Here is a 23,693-nt window from a genome sequence, read left to right on the forward strand (position 1 = left end):
TCCCTTTTGAACTCTCATAAGCAAATACTATCATTTTCTTCAAATTTTATTTTTAATAATAATAACTTTCTACCTTATTGATTTCCGTAATTTCTGGATATAATCATCTTAAAAAAAATACAAGGAAAGCATATATACCATTGTTTTTCATGTGAAATTCAGTGTTACCATTTCCAAAATTTTGTTCTGATAGTGCAGAAGCGCCAAAATGTCTTCATTGGTCCAATCATGCTCTTCATCGTCATTTAGATGACTTCATCCACAAAGCCATCGATCCAGCCCCTTCGTCAAGGTTTGATAAAAACGATGCTGAAGCCAGCTGAAAATCTGGCTCAGAAGAGTGAAACCGGATGCCAAGCTGATTCTGGGTCCTCATCTTTATGGAATTCGCCACTGGAACCAAAGATTACCTAACGCTCATATCTGTTTGTGTAGTAAGTATGGCTCAATATTATATATTTGTTTACATTAGACTTGATGACAATGCTTGTGAGAAGATTAAAAATCTATATATCACACACTCGAAATAACAGCCAAATGCAGACGAGTAATTCTCGGTCTGTAAAAAACGTTGCGCATGGACTGGCAGGACAAATAGGTTGGGGATTGAGAGTTATGCGTTTGTCAAAAGTAAACACATTTGTATTTTAGGTTGAGGGTTCAATCTTCAGTGTGGGCAACATGAAGAATACAATTACGAATTACTTAAGACTTCTACCCAATCATGGCTGACGAGAGCATGTTATTCCTGGTGGATTAAATAAAGGGTTCTGTATGAAATTCTATGCAGAATACCAAGTTTGACAATATAGACCTTTTGGAGGTTACATCGGCCGAAACGTTGTGCGAATAAAACTTAAGAACAGCAGTCTGAATAAGCCAAATAACACACATTTCATTTATTTTGTGTATTTCCGATATACCTGTCTACCCGAGGAACCTTACAGGAATACTTGTTTCGGCAGGTAATTCTAAAACAAATGTCTACCATTTTTAAGTTGAAAATGACCAATGAGAAATATGTTAGTTCATTTCCAGCTGCAAGGAGTCAAAAGATTTAATAAATAACTGCTGAATATTATGGATTTATTTTCATGTATAATAAGCAGGATGTTTTTTTAATGGATATCAATCTAGACAAGGCATGAAGCCACTTGATGTAAGAAGATAAAAAATAACACTTCAAGGTAAAAAAATTAGCCACCGATAGGTTAGATGGGTAGATTCAGACATAGAAAACAGCAATTCTTCCCCCTTTGTCAGAAACATCTCTCATGGCATGTGAGAACAAAAGGACAAAAAAAAAAAAAAAAGGAAAGCAAGAGTTACGATGGTCCCAAAAGTAAACCGAAAGTCTTAAAGGAATTAAATTAATATAAATAAAATGTTTTGACCTTATTAAATATCGATTCGTTATATAATACATGCATATGAGTTGCAGACCTTGGGAGGTAGATACAGAGAGGTTTCGAAAAGATCTTCGACATATCATAAAGGGACGACATTACAAACGAGGAGATGAAGAACTGACTTGGACAAGCAATCGGACGATATGAACATCTAATGACCACTGTGAAAAAGAGGGAAATGAAGTAGTACACTCATATCACATGACCATTAGGTCTTGCAAAAACAATCCTGCAAGGAACTGTATGGGAGTGGTGGAAGAAAGAAACAGGGACAGATAAAGAAAAAAAAACATCTGAGAGTAGACAGGGCTGGCGCCAAGTAATATGCTCAGGAAGGCGAAAAATCGGGGGTGGTAGAGAAAACTGGTTGGTGCCCACAACACTCACAAGTTATTTTCAGAAAGTGGACCTTACGAAGATATCTTGACGAAAGCAAAACAACGCAAACCAAAGTGGTATTGAAAAGATGATCCTGCAAAGGGGCAGAGGGGGAGGAGGAGAGGCAAACCAGGAAAGAAATGCGATCACAACATCTTGAAATGGCCAGGCCTAAAGTTCAACGACTCCCGGAGGAAGTTGGAGAACAGAGAAAGCTGGTTGCTAGGTAATCTACAACACCGTCGCAATCAACAAGACAATAGGATGGGCAGGCAGGTTGTTATTTTTACATAAATATTAAATAAATTGTAGAGATGTCTATAACAGAATTGAAAGCTCGGGCAGAAGCTGCTCGGCACGCCCTATCCTGCCTGGATGAGTTCAAAACTGGCTTCAAAACATAGGTGATGCCCTTTTCTCGTCTCTGCAACCTCTTTCTTTCCCCTACAGAAAAGATGTTACGAGCCTGTCTCTGCTCTATCGTTATTTTCATGGCAAGTGCTCGACTGAAATCCAATCTATGATTCTCCCTTGCCAAACTTTTACAAGCAGCACTCAACTAGCTACAACCACTATATACGATTTTCCCCACTCTCTATCAGTGCCTAAATCTGAACGCAGATTCTATCAATAAAGCTTCTTAACCAGAACTGCCCACCTGTGGAACACTGTTCTGCTGGTCTGCTTCCCAGTTGAATACAACATAGTAGCCTTCAAATCCAATGTAAACAAGTTTTTGTTTAGCCGTCTCCATAAATAATCAAATTCTACCCAATTTACACCATTAACAATTACTAAACTACCACCTTACATTTATTAATCCTTATCCTTGAGTAGCCTTTGGGCCTTGATAAGTCACCGCTAGATTTTGTATTGACCACAGATCGACTTCTCCCCACAAGTACTGGCGTATGCCATGTTGCAATATCTCCGAGAGTTTGGATTGCAGTCTACCACCCAAAAGGAGAATTTGCACCACAGCTTAAACGTGCAAAAACCACAGAAGAGTTGATCTACTACTGCAAGATGAAACACTTTTCGACTAAAAGATGTTCATCTGTAGCCATGACCTGATATTGATAAAGGAAAGGACGCTAATGGTTTTGGATAAAGTTATTTTATTTTTAAATAAGAGTCACCACTTGTCAAGACCTGGAGGCCACTCGGGGATAAAGTTTACTGAGTGTATGGTAGTCAATGGGACAATATCCTAGTAATCGTTAGTAGTGGAAATTTAGTAAATTGGATCACTTAAGGGGACGACTCGTCGAGAACTTTTTCATGTTGGTCTTGAAGATGACCATATTCTAGTCAGTTTGAAAGCAGGTGAACGGAACAGAGTTCCACAAGCGTGCAAGTCTGCGAAAGAAGCTTTGTTCATGGAATCCATGTTTAGGTTTAAACACAGATAAAGAGTGGGGAAATTATTGATAGTGGTTTAAACTAGACAAGTGTTTTTCGTGAAAGTTCGGTAAAGGGGGCATCATAGATTGGAGCTCAGACGAAAGTGAGACAAAAGGTCAAGTGTGGGTTTGATGTAGGTGTTTCTTTGGAATGAACTGGATTTGAACTTGGCACATCCAGGTTATCAGTGTCACTAACTACTTCGCCACAGTTAAAATTCTTTTGAATATTTATACTTTGGTTTAGACTGCTAGAAATGCACAAACGTGGATCTAGCTGGCTGAACTGCTTGGCTGAAATAATGGACTTGGGATACATGAAGAATTCATGTTTCAAAATAATGACCGGAATCTTCAGAAAGATCTGGAGGCAGAGAACTTTGCAGTCTTGAAGGTTTTAATAATGCACATGCCCAAACAGAGCACAACTTTCTGCAACCTGTCCAGTGCCTCATCCCTGATCGACCCTGACAAGACAATATCGTCAACTACGCAGAGTTGGGCACGGTTAACTCACACTCAGTTGCCACCTCCAAATAATCTAATTAAGAATGTAGTCGATGGTGTACTTGAAGAGAGTTTAAAAAACAAAAAAAAACAGTGCATGTCCGTTTTCAATTGGAGGTACGCAACTTGTTGCCATATGCTCATACCTGACCCCGTGTTGACCTGTACGAGGCCAAGAAGATTCTGTGTAAAATCACCTGCCTGCATGATGCACCAAAGGGAGTTCCTGTGAACAAAGCCAAAGGTAACTGCATAACCGAGTCAGCCGCTGATAAACCGAGTGCACAGCAAAGACTAAAAATTTGGTTGAGACAGCCTCTTCTCCGAACGGACACAGCTCCTGGTCAAGCATGCATAAAGATCTTTATCATGCATACCTATGCACTAGTGATGGGACGATTCCAATATTTTTCCTGATTCCAATACAATTACCGATTTCGATTCTTTATAAATCTATAAATATTTAACTGTGAAATTATTTTTGCACGCTTAAATGTGCATATATTTTCTTAAACATAATGTGGGGGATTGATCTATAGATTTTAGTTTTACTGGTAGTTTAAAATAAATAAATATTCAGTATTTTATCGGTAATACCAGCAGTGGAAGATTTTGTTTTAGAAAACATCATTTGATAAAGGAAATTGTTTTTGGCATCAGAAAATAGGCACAAATTTTACCGATACCCGACAAAAGTTCTTATTTTTACGATTCCGATTAATTGTCTCAACACTACTAAGTCCTCAAAATCGTTTACGATAGGTATTTTCCTAGCATTAACAGAACAGACATGAAATCAATCCTTACTAAATCAGTTTTCATTCTCTACTATTTCCTTGCGTTAAATATCTATTTATTTACTTATTTGCGAACTGTTATCCTCATCTTTATAGTTGTTTTACAATATTTCGACCAACTTATCCTCTGGCCGTTTTTAAACTGCAACAAGATAAGAAATGTTGGCTAATATGTGGTGAAACAACAAAAACCATGAAGATGGGGATAACAGACCACGAATAAAATAAATACACAAATTACTCATCTCAAACGATTCCAAATAAAAATAATATATAACATTTGGTACAAACCTATCAACAAAAGACCAGATAAGAATGAATACTTGGATTTATAAACCCCAAAAGTCCAACCTTGATCACTCCTTTGGGGCCATGGCTATTTTCACCAGCTAGAAAAACAAATCGAATTTGTTCAATCGTTTTTTTTTTTTTTTTTTTTTTTTTTTTTTTTACATAGACGTCACCACTTATCAAGGCCGATATGCCACTCAAGGATAAGGGTTAAAGAGTGTAGAGTAGTCAAAAGGACAATATAGTAATCGATAGTAATGGAAGTTTGGTAAATTTGTTAACTTAAGTGGAACGGCTCATCAGAAACTTGTTCACGTTGGACTTGAAGGCAACCATATTATAGAAAGCAGGAAAACGGAAGACAATTTCACAGGCGTGCAGTTCTAAGAAAGAAGCTTTGATCATGGAATCTATGTTTAGGTTTAGGTACAGATAAAGAGTGGGGAAAATTATTGATAATGTTTTCAGCTAGTCTAGTGTTTCTTGTGAAAGTTTGGCGAGGGGGGACCATAGATTGAAGCTCAGTTGAACACTTTCCATGAAAATAACGATAAAGCAGAGACAAACTCGCAACATCTCTTCTGTGAGATAGAGGTTGCAGCGAAGAGAAAAGGACATCTCCCACCAGGCCACAAAGTCTATTTTGAACCCTATCAAGGCAGGACAAGTCTTTTCTAGCAGCTCCTGCCCAGATGTGGCAACAGTATTCCATCCTTGGACGTATCTGGCTCTTATATAGATAGAGAATTGCATCAGCAGTGAGATATCTACTGGATCGATAGAAAGATCCCACCATTTTTCCAGCGGCTTTGGCAACAGATTTGATGTACGTATTCCATTTAAGATCAGGAGTAAAGTCAAGCCAGAAGCCTGTCAAAACTTGAGGCCTCCCCAAAACGAGAGCCATTCATTTTAATTGATGCCAGATGGGGATCAGAACGTTGATGATGATGATAGAAGCTTGGTTTTAGATGCATTAAAAGTAACCAGCCACTCCTTTCCCCATTGTACAACGTGATCAAGATCAGAGGAGAGAGAATCGGAGAGAACTTGGTCGTTTACGGTCTTAGATGTGCTACCATAGATGGTAGTGTCATCAGCAAAAATGTCTACGAATGATGTAAGGATGTGATTCCATATCAAATTTTAAATCTGTAGACCAAAAATTGGTAGAGACTGTTCTGCACACATAGACAAGGTCACATTAAAACAACAATCAACAAAAATACAATAATTTAACCCAGCTTATGCCACTCTGCGACCTTGAAAAAAAAAAAAAAAAAAAAATGAAAGTGAGTTTTATGAATTTGATATAGTCATAATAAGCACTCACACATAGAATTTGTATTTTTTTGAATTCTTCGATTTACTGTTCTCATCTTGAATGTTATTTTCACAACGTTTCGGTCAATGTAAGCTCTGACCTTCTTCAAGTGTGTCTAGTCAAACTTGGGGTTTTTTCAGTCTAACTCCAGAATCTGCACAGAATTTGGAATGGAACCCTTTACATAATCCACCGGGGGGGGGGGGGCATAGTAGCATACTTTCGTTCTGCCAGCCATAACTGGATAGAAATCCTAAATAATTCGCAATTATATTTTTGGGTCGCCCACACTGAAGACTGAACCTTCAATCTTCATAAGAATGCAACTTTTACAACTGAATCTTACCAAGTAGTCTGACCACTAGGCCACGGGTACTTGTAGTAATCCTCATAGAAAGGTTTCAAGGCCAACTAACTACTCGCCAGCAAAGCTAAAGAGAACCACTTTATGAAAGTTCAAGAAACTTCTCAACAAGGTTAAACACTCAGTAGAGATGGGAACACTGATTTATTTCAAACAAGAACTTTTGCAAGGACTAGTTGCACAATATGCAGAACAACGGCTGGCTTGCTTGCAATCTAAAGAAAGTCCTGTGCACCATGAGAATAAAGTTCTCTCAAATTGTGATTGCATTTAGATGCGTTTCCTTTCCAATGAAAGCCATAGTGTGTCATCCCACATTTTGAAAAGGGAGTCTGTTGGCTATATTGAGTTACTATCCACTGCTAAGCACTGAGCAGCTGTGGGAGGGCCATAAGTGTGACAGCAGGATTCAGCTTTATATCACACCGCAAAGAAAACCCAGAAATGATTATCTACGAACTTATATTCATCTAAAAAAAAAAAAAAAAAAATACCCCAAGGATCCGAGTAGCTAACGGCAAAAAAACTAAAATCAAGACGAATTTGCTATTCCTGTAGCCACAGCTCCTCGAATGTATATGCGTGTGGAATAAGAGAGAGGGTAATAGAAAAGTCTACTTTTTTCTCTCAACAATGTGAAAATGTTACATTTGTTTAAAAATTGGTTGCAAGCATTTTTTTTGTTTTGTTCTTTTTTTTTCTTGTATGGATAGTTTTTTTATCCATGTTGATATTAAAATACATTTTATTCGTGGACAAACATTATATAATGTTTTAGGACGACTGAAGATGTTTACACGAGACAAAAAAAAATACATATCCCATCTCGTTCCCCTTATTCCAAGCGCTTAGATTTTCCCTACAATACATATTGATCTTTGTTAGAATTTTCATCATATGGAGCACTTCCGCTGTTGCATCTCAGTAGTTGTCTTTGACCCCCCCCCCTCCCGTTTTATATACACGTGTGACATGGGAAAGGCACAGTTTCAGTTTCTTGTGACGTTTCATCATGACAAGATATGTTATATTTCGTCTCTAATTCAAGGGAAATTTTCCCACCTTATTCCTGCATAAAACATTCTCGGAAACTCATGCTTCTATGGATGAAGCCTCATTGTGGAGAGTTTGAATTCTCAATTGGGAACTTGTAAAAGAAATTACCGATTCGGCTCAGTTTCTGTCATGGACTTTAGAAGAACCTTTAAACTATACGGCAATATGGATAATCTTTTCTTCAAAATTCTTTGCCTTAGTCAAGAAGGATGGGCTCTTGGAGAGACCATTAACAGTTCTGATCTGACGTCAAGTTGCATCGCTTACGCAACTATGGACTGAACCGAGAAATCCATTCAAAGGCAAGTGTTCTAGTTCTGCAAATTTTGTGTCTTCAAGGATCGTTCATTTTTGTGGACTTTCTCCACATCTTATGGCTTGCCCTCGTGGGGAGACAAGTATCTAAAATCAAGAAACAGCACACAACACTACCATAGGTAAATTGTATGCATGCACCAGATGAACTAAACAAATCCTTCTGATATTTCAATTAAAGCCTCGCATAACAAATTAACTTCACTTGTCCGTTTTGTTTACATGGCAGGATAATCTCAGAAGTGCTGCAGAAAAACTACACTCCCGCAGTCGACCAAGTTATTATTACACAACAGTATTTTATAAAAATAATAAAGCAATCAGAATGAGAGCCCCCCCACACAAACATCTGCCCGTTCATTCTTTTTTTTTTTTTTTTTTTTTTTTTTTTTTAGCCCACGATTCTATTTCCTTAAAATACTTCTCTAGAAGAATATGTGTGGAAAAGAAATTTATTTACTTCCTTCCCACAGCAGAAAGATGTGACACAAGGTCAGAAAGGTGAGGAAAGTGAAGCCAGAGGCGCTTCAGGCAGTAACCAATAAACTTACCCTTTTGATGCGGGGAAAATCCAACTACTCAAAGAGGGACACTCTGGATAGGAACAAAAAATAAAAATTGCCTCAGTCATGAAGGATTCCTCCTCCATTGTCCGAGGAAACCAGAGTTTGCTCTGTTGGCTTTACAAATTTACACGCGCATGCACATACACACGCACACTTAAAAATAGATGACGTCATAAAAGGATGACTGTTAACTTTATGGCGTTATCCATATCTCGCTATGTAACATTATTCAATAGGACAAAATTTTTGGGTGTTTCTTAAATCTTCCCACTCCCCATCAATCATTGGACTCCACACAAAACAAAATCACTGAATTTACAAATTCACACAAACAATTTTTTCATACGATAGCGCGCGTTATTTTATGTGTCACGCTTATATATTTTTTCTTCCGAGTGACTGTCGTTGAATTGTTATGATCTTCCATTTCTTGTAATAAATAATTATACCAAGAATTCTTCATGAGTTTTCGTTTCGGCTTCGATTCAAGCTGATGCACCCAAGTCATATTGATATATTTTTTTATGTTTGAAACCACAATTTTATAATATAGGGATCGATAGAAAATTGACTATGATAATATATAAAAAATCTGCATAAATTAAAATATCATATTTAAGCGTATTTTACGGCCGGATAATGCCGGGTGTTCCTGCTAGCTTAGATAAATACTTTTGCAGTTTTAACAAAAGAGCTACAGTAATATCAGGGCGTCTCCATTGATGCTGAACACCCACAGAATGCCAACATCAATATATTACATATGAAAGAGTCCACCGTGAAATTTCCACAGGTAAAACGCTTGGTTAAGTTATTAAGTAGGTCTAACTTCACAATATGAATGCGGTATCATGGTGAATGGTGCCAGCCAAAAGTAATCTTCAATGTTCTGTAAACCAATTAGAAAGACCCTATACCCATCCCCTCTCCCTCATTTTTCTTGAGGGCTCCATGCCTAAGCTTCTTCTTGATAATTGTTGCATTTTTTGTATAACATTAATTGTAATTTTTTTCGAACAATAAACTATATAAATAAATACACAATATATGCGGTCTACTAACAGGCTCATGACTTGATGTCTATGTTCTGTTATAATGGATTACGCCATCTACAGAATTTCTAACACAATAAAGGATCCGTTCCAATTGTCACCCCCCCCCCTCTAGCTGACATCACACGTGTTTTAATTAGGTCAAGACACTGATTGTGCGTGTGTATGTGAGATGGGGCAGGATGTTATTCTCTGATGAAACAAACACCCCCACCCCCACCGATTCTTTGAAATCTTTACCATCACAGCAAAAATTAACATTTTCAGTTTTCAGAGAGAACTTTCATACGGAGGGAAAAGAAGGAAAGACAAGACGGAAGGGGTAAGAAAAAGATTAACAATAAAAAGAGAGAGAGAGAAAGATAAAAGAGAGAGAGAGAAAGATAAAAGAGAAAGAGAGAGATAAAAGAGAGAGAGAGAGAGAGAGAGAGATAAAAGAGAGAGAGAGAGAGATAAAAGAGAGAGAGAGAGAGAGAGAGAGAGAGAGAGAGAGAGAGAGGAATCCAGTCAAACAGCAACAAAACATCAAGTTAAGGAGGTAGGATCTGGCAGGAATCAGATTTTATCTTATTAAAAAAAAAAAAAAAAAAAAAAAAAAAAAGAGAAAGAAAAAAAAAAGCTTATTTAAATAAAATAAAAATGAAAAAAATTCACATCCATAAGAGGCCCTAGCGAATCAAGTGAAACCCCATTTTTTTCTGGATATATAAAAAGCGGAATTTTGTAATAAAATGGAGAACTCGCATCCCTTATATAAAGATGGCCAGCGATGTGGGTTTAGCGCACATTCAAAAAACAAAACCATTATTTTATGAAAAAAAAAAAAACAAAAAAAAAAAAAAAATTAAGTGAAATTCTTTAATACAAAAACGGTCCGTAAAAATATGGATGGTTTCCAATCACAAATGAATCGAAATACTCAACATTTAATCAAAAGCTTCAAAGATAATTTAGAATGTTGAAAAAAAAGTACCGCACCGTCTGCAAAACTCCAGTTCCTGTCATATCACCGCAGTGTTGCACTGGAGTTTTGCAGACGGTGCGGGACACTGTTGCATCCCCGTATTTGTTGTTTTATAAGTATTTCCACATAATTTGTTCCAATCAACTTGTATATCCCCCCATCGACGAAAACAAATTCCAACTCACTTGTCTAGCAGTAAAATTCCACCCATTTATTCAAGAGTTTTCTGGATGCCAAAAATTTTCTACTCTAATTTTTCTCAGGAAACTTGCCTTTGGATTTCCCTTCCTGCTCACCGTTTCCTCGACCGTATCTCCATGCAAAAATGTAAATATAATATGAACAAACATCTGGTTTTCTAACTCGCAACTTAAGTTACCCCTATAAATCTGTCCTCTATCACAGCAGTCTCTTACGTTTTAGTGGCAATTATGCCTTTGAGGATAAAAAAATAAAAAATAATACAAGCAAACAATTTTATTTATTTTTTTTAGAGTAGATAACGAAACCGGCTAAGTCGCTAAATCGCGGCGTGAGTTGATTGCGAGAAAAAAATTTCTTTCGTTAAATATATGAGGAATCATTTCGAGTTAAAATCTATTGAGAAATACACATTTTGTATTGAGAAATACACATTTTGTATTGAGAAATACACATTTTAAATATGTAAATGTTAGCTAAAGTTATCCAAAAAAAAATGGACGGCCGTTTTAAATAACTTATTCTTTCCTAATATTTACATATTTAAAATGTTTATTTCTCAATATGAAAATATTCCTTATAATATTAAACAAAATTTTAAAGCTTACACAGATTTTTTTTCTCGCAATAAACTCACGCCGTGCTTTTTTGCTTTAGTGAATTTGTCACGATATCGTCATCCTCGGACAACTGAAATTAGCTTCGAAGCCTTTAAACTAATGGTTAAGAGTTAAAAAAAAAAAAAAAAAAAAGGTCGAATAATAGGATTCATTCGTGTTTATAAGGCAAGTGAAAATATTGATTTTTCACACACGCCTATCATTAAAGACGGAAAATTAGTTTAGAACATACAGTTGTGGGCGACTGAAATATTAGTTTCGTTTTATCATACTCGTTACACGGGTTTATTAACAACCTTGACAAGGAAATCGTTTTACCTTTTTATTATTTTTTCATTGCATTCATCGCATTTTTAGAACTGGCTTTGTCCCATTTACACTTGAAAACTCATTATATATATATATATATATATATATAATGAAATACGTTTGAAAGCCAAATTACAACGCAATATCATGAAAATAAACATACTTGTTTAAAATTAATATTTTGGCGCTATCTTGAAGTTCTGAAGAGGGTGTATACCGCCAAAAGATCGATTTTAAACAGGTAAATTAATGTTTTATTTTCATAATATTGCTTGTAATTTGGCTTTCAAAACTATTTCATACGTACTTTATTTTAAAATTCAATCAACGCTTCTATCACGGAAATCACAACTCTGATTCACGGTTCTACATGATTGAAAAGCCAGAAAAATCTTTTACAAATCAGTTGGGAATTGAAACCCAAATGCTAGAGTGACTCTAAATACTGGAGTCTAGCATTGCTAGACTCCAGTATTTTTTTTAACATTAGGTTCACCTTTTTTTTTTTTTTTTTTTTTTTTACAAAGGCATCACCACATTATCAAGGCCCAGAGGCCACTCAAGGATAAGGGTTAAAGAGTGTACAGTAGAAATTGGTCAATATAGTAATCATTAGTAATGAAAACTTTTAAAGATTTTTGACTATGCTAAATAAGAAAATCTCATTTAAATTTTGCAGAGCCAAGTAGTTTTCGAAATATAAAGACCTATTATGCACTGTAATTCACTGGCCGCCATGTTTGTACGCGCGTGCGATAAACAAATCTAATTCTCTGCGACCGATACTGCCACCTAGTGAAAACAAATCCATTTTTTTATTACAATCGAGAAATTAGTAATGTACATGCGCGTAAAAACAAAACAATTACGACTTTTTCCACTTCCTGGAGTAATTTTCATGTTAAAAACGGCTTTCGGAATAGACCCTCGCCCAACCTCCCCATGTTCAGAACGGCTTTTTGGAATAAATGCCCCATTTTTGGGTATTATTATACAAACACCGTGACAGCGAATTAGTAAAATCTTTTACGTAGTATTCTGTTACGTTTCGGTGTGCTGAACACGAATCTGAAAACTGGGTTAGGGTTAGGGTACATTTTTTTCTACTAATTCGCTGTCACGGTATTTGTATAAATTTACCCATTTTTGGGGTGGGGGTGGGGTAAAAATATTTTCCTTAAATTTAAATGATATTCGTTGTCACCATACCCACCTGCATATACTATAAAAATTTGAGGGGAGGCAGTGTCAGTCGCAGAAAAATGGATTTGTTTATCACGCGTGCGTACAAACATGGTGGACAGTGAATTACAGTGCATAATACAGGTTTTTATATTCCGAAAACTACTTGTCTCTGCCAAATTTGAATGAGATTTCATTATTCAGCGTAGTCGAAAAACTTTTTTTTTTTTTTTTTTATAAAATTCGTAATTTTAACAGAAAATTGTGGAGGCGGACCTAACGTAAATATTTACCAAATTAACATTTTAGATTTTTTTAGGATTTTATTTTAATCATAAATATCCACGGACAGGTTTCATGTTAACAATTATCAACGGAAGAGAAAGAGAAGGTAAAGGAAGAGGGGGAGAAGTTTACCCCCTCCCCTCCGCAAAAAATAAAATAAAAATAAAAAAGGTCAGAGAACCATTCAAGTTCTATTAACATTATATCAGCGTTTATTTATAAATCTTATTTTTACTCGCCGCTTTTCAACCGACGTCGAACACGAACACATCTTTCTCACCGTTAAATGGCCTTGCCCTTGTTTGCTGCTGCCAAAGAATTTATTTTTTTTTACCTCGATCGAATGACAAACAAGATTAATAATGATTATGATAACATTAATATTTACGATATACGACAACTGCCATACATGTTAGTCACTTAACATAAAACATCATAAATGAATGAATCCGTGTAGGTAAAATTACTACTTCCAGTTGTTATGCATTTTGAATGACGTTTTGTCACAATCTACAAGGACACATCGCACACAGCTGGTTTTGTTAGTGGAACACAAAATGTTCAACAAAAATAATTTGGAGATTTTGAATAAAATATTGGATTTTCCTTGCATGCAAATGACGATGCGCAAATTCGTATGTACGGAAGAGCAGAATGATATAATTTAGTGTTTAGCACACCGGGGACAATAACCACCATACTTTACGGATCGAAACGAAAATACTGAATAATTGATTCTAATGCCAATATGGACATCTCTTATTTTTTTTTTATCAAAAACTAATTTAAGGTTTTAATTAAATAAATATAAATACATAAGAATGCCTACACTAATAAAATATACGACCGGGAATAATAGAATATGCGACCGGGAATAATACGTAAATATGTTCTAGACACGTAATTTTATCAGAACGACAAATGTGGAGATGAAAAATATATATTTTTTGTAAAATTATGGACATGTTGAACATATTGATGACAATCAATTTAGCATTATGAATGAAAGAGGAAATCTGTTTTGATACGTTAATATCCTCAGCCAGTGAAATCTTTCTAGACTAAGGAAATTAATTTTTGTCCAATGCAATGTCTCTTTTGGGGAGTAAGTAGCTAGATTTTTTCCACGTTAAAAACTAAATAGAGATAATAAAATTACATTCGGTTGGATCAAGTTTTAAGTTTGAAATAAAAAAGGGGGGGTGCGCTTTTTCCACCGCGACCGCGCTATTTTTAAATAGTTTTTTTTTTTTCCCAGGTTAAATTCAAGCTTCAGGTATCTTTTTTTATTATTATTAAATTGTTAGAAGGAAGCACAGAATAGTTACAAAACACCTCCCTCTCTCTCTCCATGTTAAGAATGGCTTTCAAAATAACATTTCAGCACGGTGGCAAACGTGCACAAGTACCAAAAACAGGTTATAAGAGATTAATTTCTGCGAATGAAATACGAAACATATATAGTATTTTGTATATAACACACACACACACACACACACACACACACACACAATAAATGAAAACCAAGTGGTTAAAAATAACTTTTGTTTACTGTTTCAATTCAACATTGCAGCTTACTGTATCTATTCTCTTTATATTAATTAGATGATGAGAGTGCCGGCCCATCTGGTATAATGTTAAGAGTGCTTGCTAATGTGTCAGCAGACCAGAGTTCAATGCTCGGTGTAGTCATACTAGACTTAACGAAAATGGTATTTGATGCCCCCTTGCTATGCAGGTGAGAGTCAAATGTCATAGAATTCATTGCCATTCAACCGTCAAGCTATCATCTTGTTAATACCTATCATCCAGTAGTTTTGTGCATGATGACTCCCGTACACAGTTTCCATTCCTGTTCCAGAACAGAACACTTTTGCACAACTTTATTGTCTCTATACAAAAATTAAAATCTGGATTAAAAAAAAAAAGGTACTAAACCTTATGTCTAGAATCCTTGTCCCAATCAAAATCCATTACATAATTTTGATTCTAGATAATGTCTCAAATTTTAAAGCTGTCTTGAAATTCAGAGAATTTTATTTGACTGATGTTTAATGACTAATGGATTAAATTTAACGCAAATCTGAAATATTTAATTTTTTAATGAGAGGTTAAGCTCATTCTGCCTACTCTGAACCCTTTAAAATACTCCGATGGAACTCAAATTTGGGGAATATTTATTGTTGTCTAATATCGAATGTTAGAAGTTAATAAAAATTAAAGGTATTCACATCTTCACAAAGCGCCCTCACCACGCACATGATAAACTAAATTAAGACCACTTATATCTAATAGCTATTTTTAAATTCATAACGATCGGTTAATTACTTTACAAATTAATCCTATACACAAAGATAAAACTACACACACACACAAAATTTAATATAAGACAAAACCAGATTGTGAAATTATAGAATCATTGTCCTTTTCAAGTAAATAGTTTAATCTAATTTATAAAACTCACTATGTTTGTCTGTCTGTTTCCATATTTTCAAACTCTATCTCTTCCAAAACTAAAAGTCACAGAGCGGCGATAGGGGCCTCAAATGATTGGATTTTTTTTATGAACCGTTCTTTTATGGGTCTTTAGCCGGTTTAAATATTTTTTAAGAGATCAAAATTGAAAAAAAAAATCGTTATACATTATGTACATTCATCTTAGTTTATTTTTTTAATTAGTCCATATGCATGTCACGTTGGTACAGTGGTAACGTCAACAGCTTGGAATGCTACAGTTTCGATTTCGATTCTAGCCCAAAATTCTTTTTACTTTTGAAATCACGACTATAATAATATATACGGATCTGGACAAATTAAAATATATTTAAGCGTATTTTACGACCCCCCCCACTCCGCTATTTCTATATACATTTTAATCTGAAATGTTTACTTAGAAGAACGAATGAAAGTAACACTTTCATAAATTATGCCGTTAAAAAGTTTACCCAACTTTAATTCAGACAAGATAACAGAAACATGTATAACGGCATAATTTTGAAGTATTCATAAAATAAAAGCTTGTTTATTCTTGTTTTTATTATTATTAATAATATTATTATTATTATTAATGTTATTATTATTATTATTATTAATGTTATTATTATTATTATTATTATTAATATTATTATTATTATTATTAATGTTATTATTAATGTTATTATTATTATTATTATTATTAATATTATTATTATTATTATTATTATTATTAATGTTAAGATATTTTGATAAAATAACTGTTTTTTGCCCCTAGATATCATCAGGGAAAAGCTGAATAAAATTGATGAAAATGACCAGATCAAACTTTCAAATATGTCTAATTGCTAGCGCTTTGTAGTAGGTGCTATGAAAAAAAAAAAGGTCAAACCGTTTGGTGGATCAAATGTAACAAAAGCGTTTGAGAAAAGAAAAATATTGTGGAAAGAAACTTAGAAAAAATAAATAAATAAAAACTTTCAAATAGGGATCGTCAGAATCTTATGCAAATTGCTGGAAAGGATTAAAAAATAAATAAATTACAGCTACCTCAAATTACTAGAGAAACTAACGACCACCTTGAGAACTCGGATTCCACACGCGCACAAAAAAAAAAAAAAAAAAAAAAAAAAACGTTTAAAGAGCAAAAACCCTAGGGCTGTGGAAAAAAATTCTTTTCTTAGAAGAATCATCGTTCACTTAATTTCCAACAACCATCCGAATATACGTGCGGAGACGACAATAAATAAATAAATAAAAACAAAAACATTTAACACAGACTACTTCCAACTGTTATGCATGGAATGACTCAGTCAACTGCTTCCTTGGCCTGCACCATATCTCACACCATGGTGGTTCATGTGTAATGGTCCTGATCGAAATCACACATGGTTAAGGAAGTCCAGAGGGTTAGGGTTAGTCCAAAGGGGCAGTACTTTCCAGAGTGGGCCTTCTATAATGCCTGTGCCCGATTCCATGTACTCTCTCTAAAATATCTATCAAATATGTAAAATAACGTCTCCTCGTGGGCTGTGAATCCAATTGTTTTTTTTTTTTTTTTTGTTTTTTTCGGAAGGATGCCTATATATTCTATGATAAGAGATGATTTTACCAACTTTAAAATATTTTCATTCCTTTTATCAACATTTTTCATTCATCATATCCTTTTTATTCAGATAAATAATAAAAAAAAAACAATAAAAAAAAAACTCTTCAACTGTTTTTATTCAGAGGAACAGTAACACATTGTCTCTGATCAGTTGTTCGGTGAACCTGAACCTTTTCTATTTAACGAAACACGTGTAAAATGTACTATATAAATATATGACTAAAATAGGAGTGTGAAATAAATACACCAGATTGTGGAATGATTTTTTTTTTCACAGGCATCACCACATTATCAAGGCCAAGAGGCCACTCAAGGATAAGGGTTAAAGAGTGTACAGTAGAAATTGGACAATATAGTAATCAATTCGGTATGGAACGGCTCATCAAGAGCTTGTTTACGTTAGACTTGAAGACAACCATATTGTAGTCAGCCGGAAAGCAAGAAACCGGAAGACAATTCCACAGGCGTGCAGTTCTAAGAAAGAAGCTTTGTTCATGGAATCTACGTTTAGATAAAGAGTGGGGAGAATTATTGATAGTGTTTTCAGCTAGACGAGTGCTTCTTGTGAAAGTTTGGCGATGGGGTACCATAGACTGAAGCTAAGTCGAACACTTCCCATGAAAATAACGATACATCAGAGACAAACTCGCAACATCTCTTCTATAAGATAGAGGTTGCAGGGAAGAGAAAAGGACATCTCCTACAGGGCTACGAAGTCTATTTTGAACTCTATGAAGGCAGGACAAATACTTTTTAGCAGCTCCTACCCAGATGTGGCAACAGTATTCCATCCTTGGACGTACCTGGCTCTTATATAGATAGAGAATTGCATCAGCAGTGAGATATCTACTGGATCGATAGAAAGATCCCACCATTTTTCCAGCGGCCTTGCCAACAGATTTGATGTACATGTTCCATTTAAGATCAGGAGTAACGGTCAAGCCCAGAAGCTTGTCAAAACTTGAGGACTCCTGAAGACGAGAGCCATTCATTTCAATTGATGCCAGATGTGGATCAGAGTGTTGATGATGCAAAGAAAGAAGCTTGGTTTTCGATTTATTAAAAGTAACCAACCACTCCTTTCCTCATTGTATCACATGCTCAAGATCAGAGGAGACACACGATACAATCAGGTTCACATACCCGGTCCTGTTAGACCACTGAAGTTAAGCACCGATAAGCTTAATACCAGGTGCCATATGTGGTAGGATGCCAACAACACCTGCAATAACTCCTCTCTTGACGGAGAGATACAAACAACTGGAGACCGTTTGTCAATTTCATATTCCTTTAGATAGAAGATGCTGATTCAAACCACCATCAGGTGAGTGCTGGACTGCTGGCCACTTCAGAATCATTACCCTTTTCAAAACACTTGTGCAGCTTCTTTCTTTCTTTTTTTTTTTTTAAACTTGGGAGTCACTACTTATCAAGGACCAAAAGCTACGCGAGGGTAAGGGTTAATGGTGATTGTTAATGGTGAAAATTGGGTAGAATTTGATTTATGGTGATTGCTCAACAAGAACATATTTACATTAGATCAGAGTACAAAATAGACTTCGTGGCTTAGTGGGGGATGCCCTTTTCTCTACCCTGCAACCTCTCTCACACAGAAGAGACGTTGTGAGCCTATCCTTGTTTTATCGTTATTTCCATGGCAGGTGCTCGTCTGAACTCCAATCTCTGGTCCCCCCCTCGCCAATCTTTCACTAAAACACCCGTCTAGCTGAATCCACTGTGAAAAATTTCCTCCACTCTTTATCTGTGCCTAAATCAAAACGTGGATTCCATGAACAAAGCTTCTTTCTTAGAACTGCACGCCTGTGGAACTCTGTTCCATCTGCCTGCTTCCCTCCGGACTACAACTTGGATGTATTCAAGTCCAATGTAAACAAATTCCTAATGAACCGCCCCCTTAAGTAAACACTTCATCAAATCTCCACACTAACGTAATGTACTTGCAATAAATAACCCTTATCCCTGAGTGGCTTCCGGACCTTGATAAGTGGTGACCACTGTGTAAAAAAAAAAAAAAAAAAAAAAAAAGATTTGAAGACTACCAAATTGTATTCAACTGGGAAGCAGGTCAGCGGAACAGTGTTCCACAGACGGGCAGTTCTGGGAAAGAAGCTTTGTTCATGGAATCTGCGTTTAGATTTAGGAACAGATAGAGTGGGGGAAATTGTATATAGCAGAGGATGATTATAGACTGTAGTTAATCTGTATGTCATGAAGGGTCACACACTCCATGAGGTAACTTTATGTGCAGGGATATCGACAAAACATGGCAGATTTAGGAGTCAAAACCTCAATAACGAATAACTTGAAAAAAAACCCAAAAAACTCTTTGAGAGTAATTGTAAATCCTTGTAGTAATCAACGACAGATTTATGCTTCGGTAGAAAATTCCATGCACCAAGAATTGGGTGGTCGATCTCTTTCTTTGTTGGATAATCTTTGACATATAAAAATGTCTCATTGGAATAAAACTAAAGACTCTTCTCCCACCTTTTCTTTATGTACTAACGGGTCACTATTTATCAAAGCCCAACGATCATTCGAGGATAAGACTTAATGAGTTTGCCAGGAAGACAGTAACACAAATCTGAGGATTTGTAATGCCTGAAACTTGCCAGAATTTGATTTACTAGGACAACTCTACAAATAATTTATTAACATTAAACTTGAGAACTATCATGTTGTAGTTAACTAGGAAACAGCTCCATGGTACTGTGCATCTCAAATGAGTAGCTCTTTGCTTATGGCAGTTGGGTTTATGTTTGTAATTTTGTGAGATGAGTCATGGCTAATGGAACGAGAGCATGCTACGCCAGTGGATTAAATAAAAGGTTTTGTTCAAAATTCCATGCAGATGCCAAAGAAAAATTCTCAGTTCAATAAGATACACCCGGAAAAGGTTGGAGATTATATCGGCTGAAACGTTGTAAAAATAATACTCAAAATGAAAACAGTAATCCAAATACACAGTTAGTTTAGTTTTAAGCACACAGAGGAAGAAAGGAAAATTATTTACAATTGGTAAAACTTGTCGAGAGCACTCTGTTTTGGAGTTGTTTGGAAAATGGAATGGAAATTTAAATTTCGTTCCGTTTGAATTATTTTTCTTTAAATTGTACATGCGCTGTCAAAATCGAAAACCCACCATTCACATTCGAAATGTTAACTTTTATAGGTTTTTGGGTATGTTGACAAGGTTGGAGGTGCTTATTCTGAAAGCTGTTCTCAACATGGGGACGTTGGGGTATCTATTCCGAAAGCCGTTCTTTGTTGTCAGCATACCCGAAAGCCTATAAATGTGAACTGGTGAGTGGGACTTAATGTAAAAAAAAAAAAAAAAAAAAAAGATTTTTTTTTTTTTTTTTTACCAAATTGACTTTTTTTTTCGTTTAAAAATTAAATTATTTCATTAATAAAATTTTATTTTTATAAAAAAATCTTTCGATTTTTTATACATAAAAAGTATGATTGTTGAATTCTATTATTTCGATCGTATTGGCGGATGCGCAATTAAAAAATAGGATTAAAATGGAACAAAATTTCAATTTCTGTTCCATTTTCAAAACAACCCCAGAACAGAGTGCTCTCAACAAGTTTTACCTTACAATGGTTATAGATAGACGAGTTTTGTTGGGAATTTTTGTGGAGAGGGGAAACCATAGATCGGAACTCAGTCGAGCACCTATCATGAAAATAATGATAGAGTAGAGAAAGACTAACAACCTCTATTCTGTGAGAAAGAGATGAGAAGATCTCCACTAGATTTCGAAGTCAGTTTTGTACTTTGTCAAGGTAGGAAAAAGTGTTCTGAGCGATACCTCTCCAGGTGTGGCAACAGTACTCCATCTTGGGTTCATCAGATAATTCTCATGATACTTCTTCCATATATATTTGGGGGGGGGGAGAGAGAGAGAGAGAGAGAGGGAGGGGAGAGACTGTTTTGTTGTATTAGTTATTTGGTGTGGCAAGTACTTTAAGCCAAGATTGAAACCCAGCTGTTTTCATAACATCCAAACATCTTATTCCTCTATGTAAGTAGGAAAAAAAACAACTTATTACTTAGGTGAAACAAACAATTATGTGTGTGTATATATATATATATATATATATATATATATATATATATATATATATAGATAGAGAGAGAGAGACAGACAGAGAGACAGACAGACAGACAGAAATATATACAATATTTTTTATAATCTTTTATATTATTAATCATTACTAAAGATCAAACTTTTTTTTTTTTTTTAATTATAAGATTTCTTGTAATGTTTGTGTAAATTTGCAATGGATATAGTAAATTTTTAGACAAATCAATTCTGGAAATTGATTTGTGAAATCATTAGCCAAAAACAAAAGTTCATAACTGAAAAAAGGAAATAGAACAATATTCTTTTTCCAGCTATTAACAATAAACAAAATGCTGATTTGTAAACAATTTTTCTTTTTTTTCTTTTTTTTTTAAAGAAAAAATTTTGTTTCTGAATTTTTGTGAGGAGGATTAGTTATTCATATTTGGATTCATTCAGTCATTTTCCCAACGTTTCGGTTGATATAACCTTCGACCTTCTTCAGGTGTATCTTGTTGAACTCAGGAATCTGCACAATATTTCAAACGGAACTGTTTATTTAATTCATGGAGGTAGAATGCTCTTGTTCCAGCAGCCGTGATTAGAGTACTTGGTAAAATTCAGTTGCAAAAGTGACATTCTTCAGAAGGTTGAAGGTTCAATCTGTGGTGCCAATGACCAAAACTACAAGTGTAAATTATTTAGGATTTTTATCCAGTCATGGCTGACAGAACAAAAGCATGCTACCCTCTGTGAATTCAATTAAGGGCTTTGTTCGAAATTCTGTGCAGATTTTAGAGTTCAACAAAATACACGCGGAGAAAGTCAAAAGTCACATCGACTGAAACTCTGTGAAAATGACATTCAAAATGGAAACAGTAGTTTGAAGAATCCAAATAATACGTAATAATTTTGTTTTTAGCTGATTGCATTTTTGGTTTCAAAAAGTTTTCAATAATCGATAAAAATGAATCAGTCTGCAACATTCACCCTAAGTGGGTTAAACCAGCAAAGGAGGAAATGTTAAAGGGAATATTAAATTCACAAATTTTCCCCAGTTGCATGTATTTCCCGGTGAGGGAGATAACGACGTTAGGTTTTCGCAGTTCTTGCAGGAAGGTGTCAACACCCTCCTACATACAGCACCTGGTATTCCCAAATGGTCACCCATCTGGTACTAAGCAAACTCCATATTGCTCAACTTTAGTGATCTAACAAGAACCAACGTGTCAACATGATTAACGCCATATAAAACTAATGTGATGTGATGTCTCCGCTCTGTCTAAAGAGACAATGGATACCCCCTGTAAGGACAGCTGTGCATGTAATTGTGAGGCAATGGTTGCACAATCCTCAACCATACCTCTACTGAGTTGGCACTGCTCAAGTCCAGTGGCAAGGAGAAGTGTTAGATGACTGGAAACAATGCCGAGATAAGCGGAGAGAACATACAGCACCTGGTATTCCCAAATGGTCACCCATTTTAGTACTGACCAGGCTCAACATTGCTTAACTTTGGTGATCTATCGGGAACCAGTGTGTCAACATAAATTAATAAATAACTAGCGGGACCTGTGGAAATTCCACAGGGGACTCATTCATATGTAATATATTGATGTTGGCATTCTGTAGAGATTCAGTGTAAATGGAGATGTTCTGATATTATTGTAGCTTTTTTGTCAAAACTACAAAAGTATTTATTCAAGCTAGCAGGGACGTCCGGCGTAGCCAGGTCAGAAAATACACTTAAATATGATATTTTAATTCTTGCAGATTTCGTATATATTATTATACAGTTAATGTTCTATCGATTTTTATATATTATAAAGTTGCGATTTCAAAAATAAAAAATATATCCATGGCTTGGCTTCATCAGCTTGAATCGAAACCGAATTCCAAACTTACGGATATATATATATATATAACTTTATTTCCTTCAGCTATAATCGAAACCGAAACAAACTTATAAAGAATTCTTTATAAAATTATTCATAAAATAGATTACTAAGGTGCCATGAGCTAAAATCGAAACCAAAACTCATGAAGAATACATGATAAAATTATTTTTAAAAAATACATTATTGGAGTGCTATTAGCTATAATCAAAACCGAAATCAAAACTTATGAGGAATTCTTAGTAAAATTATAAAAAAAAAAAAAAAAAAAAAATGACTTGAGCGCCATCAGCTATAGTCAAAACTGAAACCAAGACTTCTAAAGAATTCTTGGTAAAATTATTTATGACAAGAATTGAAAGTCTATATAGATAATTGAGATTTTAAAATTAAAAACCATATCCCTATGACTTGGGTGCATTAGCTTGAATAAAAACCGAAATAAAAACTCAAAAAAAAAAAAAAAAAAAAAAAAAAAAATTTATATATAACTTGAGTTCCTTCAGCCATAATTGAAACCAAAACTTGTGAAGAATTCTTGATAATATTATTTAAAAAAAAAAAAAATAGATGACTTGAGTGCCATCAGCTATACTCAAAACC

At 35.1% G+C, this 23,693-nt stretch overlaps 1 protein-coding gene across 2 annotated transcripts in view; it reads right to left on the minus strand.

The window, feature by feature from the left end:
• Nucleotides 1-23,693, minus strand: part of LOC145246136 (uncharacterized) — a 93,408-nt gene that overhangs the window by 41,488 nt on the left and 28,227 nt on the right. The window contains exon 1 of one of the 2 annotated variants that reach the window (XM_080107986.1): nt 8,396-8,449. The exons of the other annotated variant lie outside the window; for it this stretch is intronic. The gene's annotated coding sequence lies outside the window, so the exon portion shown is untranslated. Of the gene's footprint in view, nt 1-8,395; nt 8,450-23,693 lie in introns of those variants that run through there. 2 annotated transcript variants of the gene reach the window in all.

The sequence above is a fragment of the Euprymna scolopes genome, chromosome 23 (genome assembly GCF_053919585.1).
Source record: "Euprymna scolopes isolate OS-2025 chromosome 23, ASM5391958v1, whole genome shotgun sequence".
Taxonomy (NCBI): domain Eukaryota; kingdom Metazoa; phylum Mollusca; class Cephalopoda; order Sepiida; family Sepiolidae; genus Euprymna; species Euprymna scolopes.